An 8794-nucleotide genomic window follows, 5' to 3' on the forward strand; every position below is an offset into this window, starting at 1 on the left:
CGTATCGTCTTATCGCCCAGCCCTAAAAACAGCAGTTCAAAATCCTATTAGTTTTACAGTTAAAAAAAGTAAATCGGAGGGAAAGAAAATTATTAAAGAAAAATTGATGGAAAAATGGCCAAAAAAAAGGTGGGATGAAGAAAAAACAGGAAGGTGGTTTTATTAATTTTAGAAGATGGTAGGAAAAAGAAGAAATAGAAAGGAGGAGAGAGTAATAACAAGCTAAAGATGTGGGCATACAGGACTTAATTATACACTTTTCAAAATTCAAAAGCATACTACTGACAAATGGGATTACTGTGGAAAATATGAAACAATAAAACATGTTATACTGGAATGTCATAAATATGAAAGCGAGAGAAGATATATGAGAAGAGAGTTTTAATGCATTAAGGAACATATTAATTTATTAGATATTTTGAGGACGAATTTGGGGAGTAAACATATACAAATAATTATTCGATTTTTAAAGAAAACTAAATTATTTCATAGAATCTGATTATAGAGAGGGGGAATGAGTCTATGATATGAACAGAAATTATATATATGTTTATTAGTAGATAGTCCATCATTAACCATACATCCATACCAGTAAGTGGCGGTAATGCTACTAAATGTTTGTGGCCAACCGCCAATAAATCCAAGAAGAAGAAGAATTAGAAATTTACGCCTACTGACAACTATAGCTACCAATGTACAGGTCCTTTTCAAAATATTAGTATATTGTGATAAAGTTCATTATTTTCCATACTGTAATGATAAAACTTGAACATTCATCTATTTTAGATTCATTGCACACTAACTGAAATATTTTAGGCATTTTATTGTCTTAATATGGATGATTTTGGCATACAGCTCATGAAAACCCAAAATTCCTATCTCACAAAATTAGCATATTTCATCCGACTAATAAAAGAAGTGTTCCTAATACAAAAAAAGTCAACCTTCAAATAATTATGTACAGTTATGCAGTCAATACTTGGTTGGGGATCCTTTTGCAAAATGACTGCTTCAATGCGGTGTGGCATGGAGGCAATCAGCACTGCTGAGGTGTTATGGAGGCCCAGGATGCTTCCATAGCGCCCTTTAGCTCATCCACAGTGTTGCGTCCTGCGTTTCTCAACTTTCTCTTCACCATATCCCACAGATTCTCTATGGGGTTCAGATCATGAGAGTTGGCAGGCCAATCGAGTAGTGATACCAGTAAACCATTAACCAGTGGTTTTGGTACTGTGAGCAGGTGCCAGGTCGTGCTGAAAAATGAAATCCTCATCTCTATAAAGCTTTTCAGCAGATAGAAGCATGAAGTGCTACAAAATCTCCTGATAGCTGCATTGACCCTGCCCTTGATAAAACACAGTGGTCCAACACCAGCAGTTGACATGGCGGCCCAGACCAACAATGACTGTGGCTACTTGACACTGGACTTCTGGCATTTTGGCATTTCCTTCTCCCCAGTCTTCCTCCAGACTCTGGCACCTTGATTCCCAAATGTCATGCAAAACTGAGCAACAGTTTCTGTTTCCGGTTCAAAGGTGGCTTGACCTGGGGAATGCGGGCACCTGTAGCCCATTTCCTGCCCACGACTGGATGTTTCTACTCCAGACTCGGTCCACTTCTTCAGCAGATCCCCCAAAGGTCTGGAATCAGCCCTTCTCCACATTCTTCCTCAGGGTCCGGTCACCTCTTCTCGCTGTGCAGCATTTTCTGCCACACTTTTTCCTTCCCACAGACTTCCCACTGAGGCCTCAGGAACACAGTTATTAAATGGTATTTAAGTTAGTTGCGCATTTCTAACAATTGGATCAAAGTTGTTGTAATATACATTTTTTGGGGCTCTAACCTCCCTAAACCCTCCTGCAAAGTACACCATTGCTGCTGACTACAGTAAGGATTGCAAAAACTTGAAGAGGGAGGATTTACCATCGAACCTCTGGCCAGAGAAAAAACACGTCATATGTAGCCAATATTTGGAAGAAGAATGTTTTCAAGATGACTTGGATAATAGCTGATTGTTACAAACAGCCAATACCGCACTGTGCAACACAAACCAGTAGGTGGCAGTAGTGTTCATTCACAAACATGGATGCCTCCAGTAAAGCACATTCAAATGAAGTTACTCTTAATTAAAAACACTAATTTATTGAACAGTATGTAATAATTTCATACTTAAAGTACTTTCAGTAGTCTGTATTCTGAATGTGACCGAACTTTTAATTTAAACAACTAGTTACACCCACCACAGTGAAATAATGTCACACATGCAACCAATCTGGTTGCACTATAGAGCCTTGCACAGAAAGAGGATCTTCGGTCCAGTAAAACTCCTGAGGGTAACAGCTGGAATGTGGAATTTTCATCTTTCTCGGAAACAAATCTTCCTCTGACGCTGGAAGGCAACCACACCCACCGAGCCTCTGCTGCCGGAATAGGACCCCTAAATGAGGTTTTCTCCTTTTTAACTGAATTAAGATACATTTTCAGATTTCTATACAAGTAAACAACAACAACAACAAAAAATGATGTGTGATAGCAGTTCCATAAAATATATATAGAAGAAGAAGAAATGTCCAAGGATGAATAATGAAATAAAGAAATTACAGCACAACAAAATAACATTTTTCATAATGGCAAAGAAACTGTTCTGCATAATAATGATATTCAGATCAACTCAATTCAAAAATACTTTATTATTCCCAAAGTTAAATAAAATAAATGAATTAAATATTAGTTAAATAGATTTAGTCACATAAAAGACCCCTAGATGGCTTGTAAAGACTTACAACTATTTCTTCCGCACATAAAACAGAAGCACTAGTTCTGAAAAGGAGTGTGAATTCCTTATTTATAATCGTACATTTTTGTATATTTTGTTGTCAGTTCACTTTTATGCCCCCAAGGTCTAGGGCAGGCATCCCCAAAGTCGATCCTCGAGGGCCGCTGTCCTGCCGGTTTTAGAGGTTTCTCTGCTTTAGCACAGCTGATTCTGATGATTGCAGTTCAGCAAAAGCCTGTTAATCAACTATCAATGTAAATCAGCTGTGATGGAGCAAGGAAACCTCTAAAACCTGCAGGACAGCGGAACTCGAGGACCGACTTTGGGGATGCCTGGTCTAGGGGTTCTGGGGAGGTAACATAAAAATGTGTCCAGAGCAAATAAGTGGAATGTAAAATGATTTATTACAAAAGATGGTTAAACAGACCCAAAACACAATACAGCTTTACCCAATTAAAACAAAAGAAAAGGGAAAAGAAAGTCAAGAATTGTTAAGAGCAAATTAGATTACAAACTGTCCAAACCAGTCAGCCAAGTTTAACACAAAACAACCCAAAAGAAAAGACAAAGGGTGCACCAAACCTCCCAAGTCTACCTAAAACAGATTCGGGAAAAAAAAAAAATATATACGAGCTAGGTCAGAGTTTTATCTGCCCAAAACAGATCGAAACCAAAGGTGGGGGAACAGCTTAACAAAACCTTCTTCCTACTAGCTATCCCCAAACTGAGGCCCCGTCCACACGAAGTCAAAACGAACACGAAACGCTAATATTTTCCAGAACGTTTGTCGTAAAGACGGAGACATAAAATAAATGTGATCGTCCACACGAGTGCATGAAAACGCTGCGAAATGTATGCCAGGCCTGTAAGTGGCGCTGTGGTGCCAAAGCAAAAATAGGCGAAAACAGGCAACGAAATCTTGGGCATGCGCAGTAATATTTATACAACAACCAAACCGGAAAAACGGAAAATGGCCCTGCGGGTCAATTTTTGTGGTTCAGGCAAATTGAGGTGATGAACTATGTCGTCGATATTGCTCTGTTCTTCCTGGAGATATTCCAGAAGAAGAAGATTCTGTTGTAAGCGCGACAGCAGGGTGAGTAGCATGAGCAGCAACCATTCAACAAAGTACGGCGCCATTGTTGTTGTGATACTGTGTCGCGCATGCGTGTTTAGAGGCGACGCTATGACGCATGCGTGTAAAAAAAAAAATGCGGTCAGACCTTAAAGATGGAAACATGAAAACGGCGTTTCAAAATCTTCCCACTCTGAAGGCTTAATAAAAAAAAGATTGTTTACAGACCCCCAAAACCCCGGCTTCGTATGGATGAGAGGCTGGTTTGGTGAAAAATTTGTGCGTTTAGGCCAGCGTTTGACTTCGTGTGGACGGGGCTTGAAATCTTTCCAGGAGCATTTTATAAGGTGCAGGTGGGCCTCATCAACATCCTGATTGGCTTGGCAATCCTCTGCTGGTCCAATGATATCACTGCTTCTCTGCAGCGTTCATGCAGCTAACAAGGAAGATTTCTGTCCGAGCTGAACCTGCATAAGAAAACAAGCCTGCGCAGTCTTAAAAGGCCAGGGGCCGTAACATCACTGTTAATATATGAACAATTAAAAAGTCAAATTCAGACCAAAATTAAAGGAATAGTACACCCAAAACATGATTAGCCTTCATTTTCTACTCACCCCCATGCTGAACAACACTCTGGAGTACTTTTTTGATATCTCAAATGCATCTGGAGATCTGGGAGGCTTCTTGCTGTCTGCTGACATTCAAATAATGGAGGTCTATGGTGCCCGAGGCAGAAAGGTCCATAAAAGTCCACAAAAAACGTGTCAATATTCCTCCATACTGCTCGTCCAATGTATTCCAAGTGTCCTGAGTGGGTAGCATCCAGAATTTACTCGAAACGAAGTCATTTAGAATGTTTTTAGAGCATAAACAGTAGTGTATAGGATTTCCTGAAAGCGCGTTCACGAGTCTACGGAAACCGCGGCAGACCAAGCCAGATGAAAGTGCGCATTCAGCGTCTGCTCTGCTGATAATGCAAGCGTAGAAGAAGAAATGTGCTGTTTACCTGTGCAAAGAAAGAAAAAAACGAAAGAAAAATGTCTGAGGACTTCAGTGTTGAGGAAGAGCATGAGTTCTTTGCCGAGCTGAATGCGCACTTTCATCTGGTTTGGTCTGCCGCGGTTTCCGTAGACTCGTGAACGCGCTTTTAGGAAATCCTATACACTACTGTTTATGCTCTAAAAACATTCTAAATGACTTCGTTTCAAGTAAATTATGGACGCTACCCACTCAGGACACTTGGAATACATTGGACGAGCAGTATGGAGGAATATTGACACGTTTTTTGTGGACTTTTATGGACCTTTCTGTCTCGGGCGCCATAGACCTCCATTATTTGAATGTCAGCAGACAGCAAGAAGCCTCCCAGATCTCCAGATGCATTTGAGATATCAAAAAAGTACTCCAGAGTGTTGTTCAGCATGGGGGTGAGTAGAAAATGAAGGCTAATCATGTTTTGGGTGTACTATTCCTTTAAGACATTCCACTTGAGGGTATCATTGCTGCCCCCCGGGGGTTTAGATGAGAACTACTTCCAAAAAAGTAAAAAAAACACAAACCACTGGACTTTGTTTTCCAGCTGGGGCACTGCTTGTTCTGGAGGTTCTGAATTACGTCCATATAAGATCACCTGGTGTGGGGTGGGGGGCACAGGGGTGGCAAACGATTGGCTCCCCATCTAGCACCGTCTCTGGACCTCAGCTTTCACATGTTTACAAGCCGATTCCCTATTTCCACATTTAAAAAGACTCCAGACGCTTATTGAAATATATTTTAAAGTCTACATTTAAAGCCGGATGACATAACTAGAAGCAGGGTGGACCAAAGCCTCTATGGGGCCCTGAGCGAAATGTGATTTTGGGGCCCTCTATCAGTTTCTCCAAACAGCAGTCAGAAGATCAGATCATTCAGACATTTATTATGAACTCACTGCGGCTCCAGCAGAGCTGTTTACGTTCTCCTGTTTCCATGCACCATCTAGAGTTACTAAAAGTTATAAAAATAAACTAGTAAGCAGTTTATTTACAGTTAAAGCGTCATGTGGTTTATACCTGTTTGTCCCAACTGCAACAGAATATGCAGAAATAACCTGTGGTGCAAGAACAACAAGAAACAAATCAAATAGCTTTGATAAATAAAAATAGTGGGCGGGGCAGTGGGTAGCACTGCTGCCTTGCAGCAAGAAGGTTCCAGGTTTGATTCCCGGCCCCGGGGTCTTTCTGCATAGAGTTTGCATGTTCTCCCTGAGCATGCGTGGGTTCTCTCTGGGTACTCCAGCTTCCTCCCTCAGTATAAAAACATGACTGTTAGGTTAATCTTTACTTTTTTTTAATGGTTGATACAATAACAACTGAAAAAAATCTAATTAGTTCAAACATCCCATCTGAGGTTTTCACCGCCTCCACCCTCTGGCTAAGTGGGGAACTGCTTGTTCCAGATTTTTTGCACCAAATTCAATTTCTCTTTCTTTCTTTCTTTTTTATTTTTATTTTATTTATCTTTTTCAGATGGTTTTACAAATTGCATTATTTTTTAAATTGATTTTTCTAGATCACATCACTTCAAGCCCAATGCAAATGTTACTCATAAACAGTGGAAATGTTGCTGATGTCCATGCAGACCAATAGCAATGTGTCTTCACTGCAGAAGAAAGCCCTCCTCCGGAAGTGAAGAATATGTGATCTGTAAAACACATTTTTAAAAGAATGCACTTAGTAAACCTTAATCTGAAAAGAGAAATAAGAAAAAAATATATAAAAAAAAGAATTCTTAGAATTTTTGAAAAAACTAAATTCAAATAAAAATGTAAACAATAAAATATATATAAAAGATATTTAAAAAGTAAAGTATCCTAAAACAGCAAAGTCACTATCAAAAAAGGTTTAATTAATTAAGATGTTTTTTGAAGTTTAATGTCAGGATTGCTTTTATTTACATTTCCTTTTACAAAACTTGTTCTTTGTTTTGAACCATATTGGAGCAGAATGGGCTCTTTGCATAACTCCACTACTTTCTGAACTAAAGGCTGGCTTTTTCTGCTTGATGAACCGATTAATCCAGGTGTGCCTGACCTTAGTAACCATGGTCAGAAACAGCTGGATTAATGAATGAATCATGGCTCTACACCACCCTACCAATTTCCAAATGTTTCCAGGTTTCCAGGTGATGGGCGTTTCCAGGTGATGGGCTTTGTAGAACAAGGCTCAGTGTTAGCGTCCTTCTGCTGACGATGAATGGGGTTCAATGAGATAGAAGCAGAAAGAAGCAGATATACAAAAGGTAACTGTTAACCAGCTCCACGGGCAGCTCCGTCCAAAAAGCACACAGTTATATGTCAGAGGATGAAAGAGAGCACATAGAATTAATCACAGTCAGAGAAACAGGACTATACTGAAAAACGACCAAGCTCCAACAACTATAAACAAAGTGTTGATGGCAGCAGCACAGCTTATATTTCTCTCCAGGATGGGAGTCACAGCCAAACAGAAACAGACCAGAGGAAGCTACTATGAGAAAAAGCAGAGAGAGCATAAAGTTAGAGAGTGCACTAACAAATTCTGGTGAATGGGAGAATAGAGATAGAACTAAACAGAATGATGAAAAAGGGTCCCCATGTCCTCCAGCAGTTTAAGCCTATAGCAGCATAAGTAAAGAAAATAGTTCAGAATTACCTAACTATTTTGGATGAGGTATGAGAATGGTAGGAGAGCCAAGGAGAACAATCTGTCCATTTACTCTACCTTCCACCCCCATCCTCTACTCAACTACAGACTTTCACTCTGTTTTTACCTATAAGCTTTATCGCAAAGGAAAATCTTGGGGTGTCTGACTCAGATTAACATGAACAGGAACTTCAGGAACAATCATATCTTTGATATAAGATGCAGTTTGGCCATTTAATGCTTTATATGTGAAAATTAGGATTTTAAATTCTATTCTGGGTTTAACAGGAAGCCGATGAAGAAAAGCTAGGATAGAGCGAGATGTCTATCTATTAAACTTTAATCAGAACTCTGGCTGCAGCATTTTGGATCAGCTGAAGGCTTTTGGCTACAGTTTAGAAATGAGTCAGATAATAAAACAGCCAGTACTGCTGAGTTCTTATGTTCCGGTGATCTGCTTCCTAGATCCTTTGATTTTTGGAGAAATTTGGGGATTCCCTCAGTGGTCCTCCTGTACGACACCAGCTGATTTTCCACCATGAAAATCAGTGTTACTCTTTCAGATATTTCACTCTGTGAATCTGCAAGTAAGCCTGAAAGAAATTCAGCTGTTTTGGTGTCAGGAGGTGGTTTTAGGACCACAACTTTATACTTGTGTTTTTACAAAATAAATTAAATTTCTCCCTTCTCCCTGGGCGTTAATACTTTTCCATGGTTATTGTACATACATAAACTGAATTTAGGGATTTGTAATTAACTATTCCAGATGGCCCCTGAAGATATCGGCTGTCTGTCTGCTGCAATGATTATCATAACATTTTTAGAGAGCCACACAGCCGCAGCCTCATGAAAATGAAACGCAGGACTCAGAGACTTGCAGTTAGTCTGGATTCGTTGTTTACAGCCATTTTTTTTTTTGCATTCAGTGGCTGTGTTTCTCAAAAGACTGTATATAACAACTAACATGGTCAGTGTGAAGGATTCAGTCCCACAGCCCAGCACTCGGGGGGTCCTGACATTCTGTGCTGTGTTATGAGCCTAATTCCTGTCGGGAATGTTTGTTTGGCTGTATACAGCCCCTAGGGGGAAAATGTGAAATCATTGCACTGAAAGGACATTCAGTTGGGTCTATTTATGTAGTAAAAGTAAATAATTCACAGAAATTGCTGTTATTAATGGAACACCTTAGGGGTCGTTTTTGATGGATTGAGTTATGGTGACTCTGAAATGACTCAAAGTGGGTCATTTGTAAACCTTTCAATTAAAGATTGTTATGAAAAA

This window comes from Cyprinodon variegatus, unplaced genomic scaffold (assembly GCF_000732505.1).
Source record: "Cyprinodon variegatus isolate N-32 unplaced genomic scaffold, C_variegatus-1.0 Scaffold57, whole genome shotgun sequence".
NCBI classification, from domain to species: domain Eukaryota; kingdom Metazoa; phylum Chordata; class Actinopteri; order Cyprinodontiformes; family Cyprinodontidae; genus Cyprinodon; species Cyprinodon variegatus.